Below are 12838 nucleotides of genomic sequence, written 5' to 3'. Positions count from 1 at the left end.
ATCAGCCTGACAAGGACTATGATTATTAATTGAGTTGGATTTCCACCCCTTTCAACTAATGCTCCAATTTATTACAGCCTTTATGTGGAATTTCTAGTTTCTAAGGCTGGTTCTCATAACCCTTTCACAAAGTAATGAACCACAATCCCACTTGCTTGAGGAGTACGCTCAGCCCCAATCATTGTTCCAAAAGCAACTAAAAAGTCACCTGGGGGCATATTACAAATATGTCACACTGTCCAAGCTTGAGTGGTGGCACAACTTCAAATTGATTCACCTGGTATAAACAGGGACAACACACCATATAAGTAATAATATGCTTCCCCCAAGGCACAGTTGGTTGGAGGCCCTGGGAGCATTCTGTACTTCAAAGGAGGGACTATAGATCCCTCTGATGTGAATGACTGCTCCTGACAGCAGAGGGATGACTGAGGGGGTAGATAGGACCTCTTTTAACCTCTCCAGAGGGCTGCACTCAGGGGGAACACTGACTGTGTGCCACCTTTGAATGACACACAAACTGTGCCTTCTGATTGCTTTGCTTCTGCAGCTGCATCTATAATACAGCATGGGTGCAGAGTGCAGCGTTCCATTTCTCTTGTTTATGTTTCACTTATTTGCTGTTCCAGTCACGTGTGTGGGGCCATGCCTCATGCAAATGAGTGAACACTCTCTTAAGATAGCACAGGCTACGTGCTACCACTATTTGTTTTACAGAAGGGGCTGCAGAAGTAATCGCAACACATTCTGTATCACTGCAGTGTCCAGCGCCTGCACATAAATGTGTGCACACTCCTGTTGCACCTCTCAAGCACTGTATGTAACATGACCCAGGTGGTCTTGAAGAAGCCACTTCCAATACCAGCTTGAAGTCCCATGCAATCTTGGGGCTTGATTCATAGAAAAACATAAAATATGGACACAACATAGTACTCCTACGAACAGGTGTAGATGTACTACTCTTTGGAATTCGCAAACATTCCTGATGATATACATGTGAAGCTGTACCAGCTGCCATATTCCTGTGATGTTCCTCTAGCTTCTAATTTATCAGTTAATCCCTTTGTTGCAAGGCCTTTTCCCCTCCTGTGCCAAGCCTTTGTTTTAGCTATTTGGGGCAGTTCACACTTAGGCCTTCAGAAGATTTTGTCCACGTAAGCTAGGTATGCCAAAATTGCTTCCTCTTTTACCAACATCCTAAGGTTTCTAAAGGTATCCAGAGTTTGTACGTTCCCCTGGAGGAGACCAAGACATTAGCAAAAATACTGCTAAAATTAGTTTTTTTGCAAAAAGTGGGAAAAAAGTGCTGCAGAAGAAAGCATGTGTTTTTTTTTCTCCTGAAAATGGCATCAACAGAGGGTTTGTGGTGCTTTAATCACCATCTTCCCAGCTTTCAGGAACAGGCAGACTTGAATTAGAAAATCATATTTTTCCACAGAATCTTGGCATTTTACTGGGACATACCTCATTTTTATAATTGTTTTGTGCTTTCAGCCTCCTTCTACTTAGTGACAAAAATGGGTGTAAAACCAATGGTGGATTCCAGACAGCTAAACATTTCTGAAAAGTAGATACAATCTGAATTTCAGCAAGAGGTCATTTGTGTAGATTCTACAATGTTTTCCTACAGAAAGTAACAGCTGAAATAAAAACAAAATTGAAATTGAAGTGGAAAAACAGCCATTTCTCTCAAAAGCAATATACCGTTACATGTGCTGGACTCTTGTGGTTATGGGGATATATAGGGCTTGTAGGTTCATCAAGAGCCCTAGGTACCCAGAGCAAATAAATTAATTACACCTTGCAATTGGTTTTCATTGTATACTGGGTATACAGGAATTTATTTGGTAAAATATAAAGAGTCTAAAATAGGTATCAAGGAAACCTTTGTGTTTCCGGAATGGGCACAAGATAAGGTGTTGAGAAGCAGTGGTTATTTGCACATCTCTGAATTCGAGGGTCCCCATACCAACATGTGAATTACAGGACATGTCTCAAATGCACTTCTTAATTACACACTGTCTTACATTTGGAAGGAGAAAATGTAGAGAAAGGCAATGGGCAGTAAAACGTCTTCTTCTATTCTGTGTTCCCCCATGTCTCCCTATAAAAATGATACCTCACTTTTGTGGGTAGGCCTAGTGCCCGCGGCAAGAAACGCAACATGGACACATCACATTTTAACATTGAAATCTGATGTGTTTTTTGGAAAGTGCCTAGCTGTGGATTTTGGCCTCTAGCTCAGCCGGCCCTTAGGAAAACCTATCAAACCTGGCCAATTTTGAATACTAGACACCTACAGGAATGCAGGATGGGTGACTTGTGGGGTTCTCACTGGATTCTGTATTGACAAACTTCAAATGTGGCTAAAAAAACACCTTTTACTCACATTTCTGTGCTGCAAAGTTCCACCGAGCATTCCCCCAAATCTTCCAATTAAAATGGTACCTCACTGGGGGGATACGCCTAGTGCCCTCAACAGGAAACATCCCTAAACGCAACGTGGACACATTCAATTTTCTGAAAGAAAATTGACCTGTTTTTTGGCAAAGTGTCTAGCTGTGGATTTTGGTCTCTAGCTCAGCCAGCACCTAGAGAAACCAAGCAAACCTATACATTTTTTCACACTACACACCTAGGGAAATCCAGAATGGGGTGACTTGTGGGGCTCTCACCAGGTTCTGTTACCCAGAATCCTTTGAAAACCTCAAAATCTGTCTAAAAAACATTTTTCCTCACATTTCGGTGCTGCAAAGTGCTGGAATCCGAGGGGAGCCACAAACATCCATCCACCCGGCATTCCCACAAGTCTCACAGTAAAAACGGTATCTCACTTGTGTGGGTAGGACTAGTGCCCGCGACAGGAAATGCCCCTAAACACAACGTGGACACATGACATTTTCCCAAAGAAAACTGCCCTGTTTTTGGCAAAGTGCCTAGCTGTGGATTTTGGACTCTAGCTCAGCCGGCACATTGGGAAACCTAGCAAACCTATACATTTATCAAAACTACAGACCTAGGGGACTCCAGAATGGAGTGACGTGTGGGGCTCTCAACAGGTTTTGTTACCCAGAATCCTTTGCAAACCTCAAAATGTGAGAAAAAAACACCTTTTCCTCACATTTTGGAGATGGACAGGTCTGGAATCTGAGGGGAGCCACAAACTTCCTTCCACCACCATTCCCTTAAGTCTCCTGATAAAAACAGTACCTCACTTGTGTGGGTAAGTCTAGTGCCCGTGACAGGGAAGGGCCAAAAATGTGTAGAGATTGAGGGGATATCACAGCAAGTTGATAAGCATGATTTTTTTGTATACATTTTTAGGCTGGCTCTGCTTTGGTGAACACACACAAGTGAAGTAGCATTTTACTTTGGAGACTGAGGGAAATGCTGGGTGGTAGGAAATTTGTTCCGGCATGGTGATCCTACAAAGAAAAGTGAGGGAAATGTGACTTTTTTAAGCAAATTTTGAGGTTTGCAGAGGGGCAATAAAATGTTGCGGGATCCACGCAAGCCACAGCCCCCTGACTCCAACAGGTGTCCAGTTTTCACACTAATCTAGAGTTTGTACTTCTTCCCTAGAGAAGAAGCAAGCACACTACCGAGATTCTTACTTCTGTGATGATCCAAAAACTAACATTGTGAAAAGAAACGCACTTAGGTTATGTTAAAAAGACCCCTCACCCATCAACATAGTTGGTGGCTTGCTTCATCATCGGTGTCCCATCCGAGACACCTAGCATGTCACAGGTGTGCTTCGACGCCTGATTACAGTGTAGCAGTTTTTTTCATTTTTACCACACATACTGGTTGGATTTGGCACAAGAGTGAGTGATGGTTCAATAGATCAAATTTTATTAACAAGAGATTTCACAAAAATGAAATTCACTGTTAATAACTGAAAGGCCAAAAACCTGTACCAATGACTCACAGCTCTTGAGCTGTAAAGCCATGTCACGGCACCAACCGCTTTACAGTCCATTCACACACCTTTCATATGTGACATGCACAAGACCATTCAAGCCGCCAGCTGCGGGCCCAGCACATTACAACATTCACATCAACAAACAGCACTATTCAAGGGCCTATCACTTTCATACACCTACATGCCTGATACAGCAATCACACCAGCTGATGGGAGTCTGTGGACTAGCGTTTGGCTAGCAGCGTGTTGTAGTGGCCAACAGGAAGCCACTATTTACACCGCCAGCCATATGCCACCCCACGCACACTGCCAGCCAAGTGCTATTCCACGCACACCACCAGCCAAGCACCACTCCACGCACACCGCCGGCCAAGCGCCCCTCCATGCACACCGCCATCACTTTTTTTAAACAACAAAGAAACCACAAACTAATTATACGTAAGTAAAAAAAAAAACTACAAACATAAAAGCTCTAACTAAATACATAACAGTAATGCCAACCGTGAAACTGAACATATGAAAATATAAAGCGGGCAGTTTACACTCACGGTATTTCCCAATAATTCCTTTGGGTGTGGTAACTTCTAAAACAGCCAGCCACACAGAGCCCAGGCTTAGAAGGACATTTAAGGCGGTACATCTGAGTCTCCCTCTGGATACCTCTTTGGGCACAAACTCTACATTTCTTAGTGGGAAAGACTTTTTTGGGAGTGGGAGGAATGTGATCAGGAAAGTGGTGATCTTTCAATCTAGCCACATCCTCCACCACTGCTTCTCTGGGAACTCTCTCCTGTTCCACCACAACAAGGCTCTCTATGACAGACTTCTGAAATTTCATTAATGTCATCCTTGACTCTGGAGAACTATTCTTGAGCATAACAAAAGCATTAAAAGTTGTCAAATGGAAAAGATGAATAGTTAACTTCTTCTACCTAATATAAGACTTATGAACAGCAGTGTACGGTTCTATCCTCTGATCAACTCTATTTACACCACCCATGTGCTTATTATAATCTAAAATGCACACAGGTTTGTGCACTTTGGCAACCTGACCTCAAACAGCCACAGGGGAGGTACACTCATCATGGATGGTAGTCAGCATGTACACATCCCTCCTGTCTGCAAATTTCATAGCTAGCAGCTCATCATTATGAAAGACAATGTACTGTCCCCTCTCAAGTTTTTTACAGACAAGCTCCCTTGGCTAGCCTTTCCGGTTAGAGCAGATTGTACCACAAGCAAAAGTGCCCACTCTGAACAATTCCCTGAACAACTGCACTCCTGTGTAGAAGTTATCTACGTACAAATGGTGACCTTTGTTAAACAGTTGTCTACCAAGTTCCCACACAATATTTTCACTATCTCTAAAAGTAGGCGGACAACCAGGGGTTCAATACTGGAATCCCTACTAGTGTAGACCCAGAAATTATAAACATATCCTGTACTACGTTCAGACAGCTTATACATTTTAATTCCATACTGTGCCCTCTTGCTAGGAATGTACTGCCTAGAAACCAAACAACCCTTGTACAGGACCAAAGACTTGTCCACAGCTATTGCTTTGCTTGAACATAGACCTCTGAAAACCAATCTACAAAATGATCAAGGACAGGGCTAATCTTAAAAAGACGGTCAGAATCAGGGTAATCTTGTGTCAAGGTTAAAGCAGTATCCACAAAATGCATCATTCGAAGAAGAAGCAAATACTGATTACGACTCATGGTTGCAGGAAATATAGCTGTTGCCATCAAGGGACTAGTAGACCAATACGAAGACAGGGACACGTGGGCTGGGTGCAGGGTGAGCTGGTCACATCCTCAGCACATGGCAACCATGGCCAAGGGCGAGACCAGCTCATCCACGGCACACATGGGGTTAATAGTAGATCATTGTGTTTAATTGTAAACTGTGGGAATGAGGCCCACCTAGCAATTGCACTTTTTCTGTTGTCTTTTTTCTTCTTCAGGAAAACATTTTTTTCATCAGGTAGAAACCAATTCACCCATCCCCTATAAGTTTGGATTAAACTATACCAATCACTGGGAGAAAGGGTCTGATCTTATTTTGTGAATGCCAATCAAACCCATAGATCTTTGGACATACACACATTTAAGCAAAAACATTGAATCGCCACTCACCATTGTTTGAGTTGGGTTTACTACTGCAGAATTCTCTGCATTTGGTATGGAGATTTTCGCACAAGTAAAATCACTTAGGAATCATTCAGGATTCCTGTGAATCCCTGCTAAATTCTGACATCCTTCAATGACAATTTTTCTTTGTGAAGGTAATTTTATTGCAGAAATTGGCTGTGTGAATTGGAACAATGGTATTTACCACCACCCCAACGTCTTATCCAGAAGCATATATTTCAGCATTATGGTAATTTATGTATTGATTTAGTCTGTATTATCTACTGTTGCTGAAGACCTATCGATTTACATACCTACCTATTGCTACTTTACCACATGCCTTTGTTAATTATTGTACAGCATCTCTGCAGAAGATCTAGATATCACAAATAAATACACCAATACTCAGCACATCATGCATCTTACTGATTCCGATCTACTTCATTATTTTAAACCAGAATATAACAATCAAAAATAAAAAGATGTTCATATATGACTTGGCAGGTCCTTAATAATGACGTGACGCTCTTCCATTGAGTACAATGATCAAAGAGCTATATTTGCCCACTTATAAAGCAGACGAGTCACAATGTGTATGGTAGTTAACTAAGCAATTAAAGTGCATTATAATATGTCCAATAGTCTTTTGAAAAGGCTTAATTATACATGAGGCAAGAACCTTAAGTTTGATTGATGCATAGGTTACACCCACTGTTGTACCCTTTTAAAACCGGGATGGTTCTGCAATTCACATGTGCTAAGGGAAGACTGATTTTTCAAGTAAAATAAAAGAACATTAAGTAATCTATCTAGTGAGCTGTTAAAATAATCTTGACTGTATCATACAACATCATGATAATGGAATATGCTCATTCACTGTTAAGTCAGAGCTAGGCATAAATAATCTTGCCTCTTCCTTGCTTGGATTATAAAGGTGAATGCCAGATTGTCAGGTCCCAAAAGTCCTTGCTGCCCATGCTGAAAGATACTTTGCAAAACATATGATTGTTATAAATGTAATGGCCCTCTTAGAACCTAGGAATGATTAGTATTTTGTTTCAGTCTAGGACCTATAAGTTATCTGGTCTTTCTAATATATTTCTGGTAGGTTCTGTTATAACTTGACAAGCCCAGTGTATTAGGGTATTGGCCAATGTATTTCCAAAAGCTAGTAAAGGACCCCTTTTATTCATATTTATATGTGGCTCAAAAACACAAAGGCCAAGTGGCATAAAACAAAATTAATTTTCCTAAGTAAAATACAGTTTCTAAAGTTTATTTTTATTCAACAAAGATGAAAAAAGATTTAGTAAATTAATCTGACAGTAAGAAAATATAAAGTTGCAGTAAAATGATTACAGGAAATTGTGACTTAAAATGAATGGCTTCAAATTAACACATTATGGGGCTCATTCCGACCCCGGCGGTCAAGGACCGCCGGGGCCGGGGATGCGGGAGCACCGCCAACAGGCTGGCGGTGCCCCGCAGGGCATTCTGACCGCGGCGGTTTGGCCGCAGTCAGACCAGGAAAACCGGCGGTCTCCCGCCGGTTTTCCGCTGCCCTGGGAATCCCCCATGGCGGCGCAGCTTGCTGCGCCGCCATGGGGGATTCTGACCCCCTCACTGCCACCCTGTTCCTGGCGGTTCCGACCGCCAGGAACAGGATGGCGGTGAGGGGTGTCGTGGGGCCCCTGGGGGCCCCTGCAGTGCCCATGCCAATGGCTTGGACACTGCAGGGGCCCCCGTAAGAGGGCCCCACTTTGAATTCCAGTGTCTGCTCAGCAGACACTGGAATTCGCGATGGGTGCAACTGCACCCGTCGCACCTTCCCACTCCGCCGGCTCCATTCGGAGCCGGCTTCCTCGTGGGAAGGGGTTTCCCGCTGGGCTGGCGGGCGGCCTGCTGGCGGTCGACCGCCAGCCCAGCGGGAAAGCCAGAATGGCCTCCGCGGTCTTTCGACCGCGGAGCGGCCATATGGCGGTTCCCTCCAGGCGGGCGGCTCCCGCCGGGGTCTGAATGACCCCCTATATAATTAACATTTTTTTTCAAAGCAGTGTATTATAAAGCCCTGTTTTATGGAATCTCCAAGAACTACTTCTTTGGTTGCTGATGATAAACCAGATTTCCCTTTTTCTACATACATATTTCATGGGCTGAATGTGATTAAGGGCCTCATTTTAAGTTCAACTGATGGGATAACCCATCTGCAGAACTTCAGATGGGGAGGTTGCTGCCATGCTGCCTACTTCCCCGTCGGGCCCATTATGACTTTCCTGCTGGGCTGACGGGTGGAAACCAAGGTTTCTGCCTGTCAGCCCAGTGGGAAAGTGGCAGCAGCATTGTCCCTGGCTCGTAATTGAGCCGGCGGCAATGCTGGTGCCGCAGGGGGCACCAGCGCCCTTGCAATGTTCAATGTCTGCCCCATCAGGGCAGTGCAGGGGCCCCACGAAGCCCCGTGCATCTGGTCTCCACCAGCCTTTTCATGGCAGTGATATGGCAATGAAAAGGTTGTTGTGGAACCAAGTGGTAATCAGCAGGGTGGCGCTGCATGCAGCTCTGCCCTGGCTGATTCTGACCTCCACCACCGTCAGCCCATCAGGATCACTGATCCTGGCAAAGATGGTGACATCATGATCCTCTGACCCCCAGGTGTAGTAATGTGGAGGTCGGAATATAATCAGCCCCTAAGTAATGTAGATTTGAACAATGAGTGATAAATGATAGTAGGGAGAGGCCACCAAATGGACCTTTGCTGGGTAAGCCATGTTCCAGACCAGAGACCATATATTTCTCCTTCCAGAGAAACATTATCCAGAAGACATAACAGAACAGGAGGGAACAAAAAGAACATTTTCCAGTGAGACTCCACCTCCTCATTTCTAGCTCTGTTCAGTTTAGGGTAATTTCAAATTGCAATAAATATAGGCAGGACTGGTAGATTACATGGTTTACATAAGGACCTGCAAAAAAAGGAGAAATGCTTGTAATTCTCCTAGCTTTTCCCACATTGTATGTGTGCTGCACTGTACAGCACTCATCTAAAATGGGAAAAGTTTAAAAGATAGCCTCAATATTGTGTTTTGTACTGGAAGGGTGCACTTCCAGTACAAAACCTATGCTATTCCCACACAGACACCTTTGCACTATGGTGTGCATGGCATTTGCAGCCTGATTGTGCACCAAGACTAGAGTGAGAGCAGGATAGTACCATATCTCTGTAGATATGATGCTTTCCTGCTCTCTACCTGTTACATAATGCAGTTCATCAACTTGTGTTACTGATCTGTGTTGTGTGACAGTTCGGTAAATCTGGACTTTGGTCTCTTTTTGGGAGCTCAGTATCCTCTAGTGGGACAAAGTTGTGGACTGGGTCCAAAGAGGGCTCCATCACACCGAATATTTGTCTTTAAGGCCAAGCTAAAACAGATTTGCTGCTTAGGAGAAGCTCCCAGTGGGGGGAATCTTTAGCCCTGTGAGGTCACTTCTAGGATGGATTGACTTGGTAGTTTTGTCCTGGTTCTCTGGTGGTCTTCAAGACCAAAAAAATTCTAAATCCCAGATTTTCCTTAGATGTTAGGATAAGTCCAGTAAGACAAACCAAATGGTCCTAGGACCTCATGAACAGCACTTGCGGATCATGACACCCTCCAGCAGAGGGCACCAGCAGTGTGAAGGTAAGGTTCTGTTTGTACCGGTCATCTGGGAGTTGCAGCAATAGGCCTCTTGTAGCTTTTTGTATTCCTGTAACCAAATAACAGGACAGGAAACTGACCTTTGTAGTCCACTTCTTTGTCTTGGGTACAAGAGGAAGCAGGCCCAGTCCGACAAGGCTCCTCTTCTCCTCTAGAGCATATCTAGTCCACTTCTGTTCTTCTTCAGGTTCAGCTGTGTTTGGAAGAAGGTGCCTGGGGAGGCCACATTTATGCCTAGCACAAGCTCACTAATGACTCCTGGCCCTCCCTAACCAAGGCAGTAAATGTTTTCAGGGTTAACTCTACCCACATTTGTTGCCATTGTATCTTGCCCTACTGTAAACAATCCCACAGTGCCCTTCTTTCACTAAATCCAATACGGAGAAACCTGTCTCCCCTTGTGTGGAGCCTGCGTTCCCACCCAGAGGTGTGGTCACTTTAATGAGCAGCCCGTCTTCTATGGTCACTTCAAATCAGTTCAGGGACCAGTTATCCCTACAATGGGTTTGGTGCCTGCATTATTGAGAGGACAAATTAAGGGGCCGATTCAGGTGTCATGACAGCCCCCTTCTAAGTAAGTTAGGTTACTGGACATAGCCCAAGCGGTTTCCCTGCCAGGAGAACAAAAACACCTTCCCTCACCCAGCCCATGGGCTGTACTCTCAACAGGGCTATGCATTCATAGGTCTAATGCTAGAGAACATATATAAATCATTCCTCAGGAGCTTCAGGCAGGGACTATATATTTGGAAAAATTACTTTTTCTCAGTATTTATTTATTACACATCTGACTTTATCATTGAGAAGTTTAATCATATATATCACTGGTCCAATCCAGAGATAGTGAAATCAATACTTAATATTGCTTCCCAGTGTTTCTATATGGGCCAGCCAGACTTGTAACAGTAAAAACAGCTTTTCAGCACTGAAAGGGCATCTTAACTTTAAATTTCTACATGCCTTACTTTTAAATAGCATACACCCTACCTCATGGGCTGCATGGCCTACATAGGACTGACTAATATTGAAAAGGAAGGTTATCTTCTATCAAAAAAGGCTTATGTTGAGAGGTAAGATGCAAGTTTAAAACTGCAGCTTCTGGGTTGCAGTGGCAGACCTGGGGTCATGTTGACTTGGTCACACTAATGGGGATACTGCTCAGCTGTGCTGTAGTTCATGAGTGACATTTAACTTTCCATGCTACTGATGTATTTTGGACACCATATGCTATGGCCTTTTAGAAAAATAAGTATGCCTGTAAAGAATGAGCCAATGTTTAGATTTTTTAGGGGCCAGAGCACATGCACAGGCCTGATTAGCAGTGTCCCAGTGCACAGAGACAAAATACTAGACGCATCTGTCCAAAAAAATCACTTAAACACAAGAGCCGTAATAAGGATGGACTGACCTCCAGAAAAAGGTCCAGAAAAAGAAAAACATGCAAGGAACATTTATTATCTCCACTCACTTCCCCTCTTTAAGGCTGTGTAGATTTTCTCAAGGAACTACTGCTTTGGTGTCCGGTCACTGCCGTAAAGACCCTTAATCTGTTTTTTTCCTCTCTTCGTACTGCTGAAGCCTACTAAAAATATTTTTGTCAAAAATTGCCATTTTCTTTGAGGTTTACAGAATGTTTAATAACACATTTTTTCAATTCATTTTATAACTTTGTACACTTGTTAGTAATAATATAATTTTTTTGTGGTTAGTCGTAAAAACAGCTTTTTCATCTGCTAGAACATACTTCATGAAACAAATAATGGAAATATACATTAGGAGAGGCTTTGGCCAGCCCTCTTCAAGTCACAATTGCTTGTTGGAAGTTGTTTTCACATTTCAGATCAGTCAACAGAGCAAAATACAGAACAATTCATGAACAATAGGTCTGCCTCGTTTAGCCTTTGGATGAGACAACAGGGCACTATTGGTGTTGTAAATGTGTGCCATCGTGATTGATCTAATGCTTTCTCTTTATTGTCAGAGTTTACTGGAAGGGCACCCATCAAGAAGAAATGTAGGCCATCTCCAGCCAACCCACTGGATGAATTGAACTCTGAACCTCCAGGAACGGTTATGTGTGATGGCAGCAATGAAGAAGCATGCCTCAGCACATGGAAGCATACTATAAAAGCATTTTTGAAATGTGATTCTTGGTCAACATCTGTGGTGGGTTGTGTCTCAGAATACCACCGAAGATGCATTTGCATTCTGAGGGTAGAGGTCTGCTGTGGACCTGCCCAGTATTAATTTGAGTGTCCATCTTGCCCTCAACGCCAAAAATAACCACATCTTTGCTACCTCCCCACCAGACAAGGAGAGCTCAGGACAGTTTCCCTGAATGAAAAGGTAATCTTGAAAGCTTCTAGCAGCAATAGGTTAAATCTCCTCACAAACATGACACATCGAATATTAATGTCTCCAGGAATTATACAAAAAATAGATAAAAGTGAGTGCCTCATTTATTTGATGTCAGCAGCCAAGTTCTGCCATATGATACAGGAATGCTTAAAATGAATGTGGTTCTAGGAAAAATAATGACGCGTTTGCAACAGCCAGAAACCTTTGCATTGATAATATACACATGCCTTCTCTGGTTAGTGAAAGCCCTTTCATGAATTAAAGGAATGTGAGAAAGAATGCAAACTTATTCGCACTGGCATTATTAAGGTGTGGAATCACAATCAGGTGGATGAGTGTACAGGGCCCTAAAGTGGAAGAATGGCAAAACGCAGTAGAGTGATCTATTGAGGATGAACTATGCATGTGTCTGGTCAGGAGACATCTGTGATTGGTACTTCTATTTACCAGGATGACAGACCACCATGAACATCCCTTCTAAATAGCACTTTATGCACTGATAGTGTGAATATAGGACATGTATATACATTTTTAGTTTTTGGTGATATAATAACCAGCCACTCCTCACAATCTGACAATATTAGTATTGTGTGGTATTGTGAATTCTGTACAATATATACCAAATGGTATTTTGGTATATATATGAATGAACCCACCTGTGACTGATAATGATTGATGGTCTCTTAGTTATGAAGTTGTTTCTTGAGTTGTGTTATAGAAGGTATGATGAT

General features: G+C 43.0%; 1 long non-coding RNA gene across 1 annotated transcript in view; it reads left to right on the top strand.

Annotated features, from left to right (window-relative positions):
• LOC138302063 (uncharacterized) overlaps window positions 1-12386 on the top strand; it is a 39221-nt gene extending 26835 nt beyond the window's left edge. Inside the window, exon 2 of the long non-coding RNA XR_011205251.1 lies at window positions 11731-12386. This is a non-coding gene — a long non-coding RNA (uncharacterized lncRNA). The remainder of the gene's footprint in view (window positions 1-11730) is intronic.
• The last annotated feature ends 452 nt before the right edge of the window (window positions 12387-12838 follow it).

The sequence above is a fragment of the Pleurodeles waltl genome, chromosome 6 (assembly GCF_031143425.1).
Source record: "Pleurodeles waltl isolate 20211129_DDA chromosome 6, aPleWal1.hap1.20221129, whole genome shotgun sequence".
Classification (NCBI taxonomy): Eukaryota; Metazoa; Chordata; class Amphibia; order Caudata; family Salamandridae; genus Pleurodeles; species Pleurodeles waltl.
The sequence above is the reverse complement of the archived record's forward strand: the minus strand, read 5'-3'. Positions and strand labels throughout refer to the sequence as shown.